Raw genomic sequence first — 1,066 nt, forward strand, 5'->3', positions numbered from 1 at the left:
GCCTTAGTACAGCTTCCAGGAGGATCTGTTCCATGATCTTCCCAGGCACAGAGGTGAGACTGACTGGCCTGTAGTTCCCTGGGTCTTCCTTTTTTCCCTTTTTAAAAATGGGGGTTATGTTTCTCCTTTTCTGGTCAGTGGGAACTTGACCAGACTGCCACGCCTTCTCAAATACGATGGATAGTGGCTTAGCAACTTCATCCGCCAGTTCCTTCAGGACCCACGGATGGATCTCATCGGGTCCCAATCTTGTAACTGGGTGAAATAATTGTAAGGGAAAATGAAGCGCACAGGGTTATCCCTCACTGTAATGTATTCCTCCACAGTCCTAGTTTTAATCTTCTAACTTCTTTGTTATTGTGTTTACTGCAACTGACATCCATATACCTTAACTTCCCCTTCATGTAGAATGAGAGCAGTGATACTTCTCAACCCTAAAAGGGTGTTGTGAGACTTAATTAGCATTTTCAATGTATTTTTGCCTTCTTTGATCGTCTTGCTGTTAATCCTTGTGTTGCTGAGAATTTTTCCCATAGGTATCCCTATGTGAAATTCACTTAAAAAGAGAGAGTTTTCCTCCATTGCTTTGGGGAATGTGCAGATTCTTAATTGAGGTGAACTGGAGATTCAGCCAAGGAAAGGTGAAAGCATTGGATTGGATTAAATACGATAACTTTTTTAAAGTGTAAGACTGTCTCTGCCTTGTAAGCAGTTTCGCTGTGGGATTTAATATACTCGGAAGTCTAAGCACCAGTTAGTAAAGACACTTCTTACAGCTCCTTCTGTGTTGGCCCTGTTTACTCTCAGCTCTGTATTAATCCTTTTTGTGGTTTAACCTCGGTCGGCAACTGAGCACCACCCAGCCGCTCGCTCACTCCTCCCCCTGCCCTCCCAGTGGGATGGGGGAGAGAATTGGAAGAGTAGAAGTGAGAAAAACCCGTGGGTTGAGATAAAAAAGTTTAATAATTGAAATAAAATAATAATAGCAATAATAATAATAATGTAATAATAATAATAGTAATACACAAAGCAAGTGATGCACAGTGCAATTGCTCACCACCCACCG

Source organism: Pygoscelis adeliae, unplaced genomic scaffold, assembly GCF_000699105.1.
Source record: "Pygoscelis adeliae isolate BGI_AS28 unplaced genomic scaffold, ASM69910v1 Scaffold36, whole genome shotgun sequence".
NCBI classification, from domain to species: domain Eukaryota; kingdom Metazoa; phylum Chordata; class Aves; order Sphenisciformes; family Spheniscidae; genus Pygoscelis; species Pygoscelis adeliae.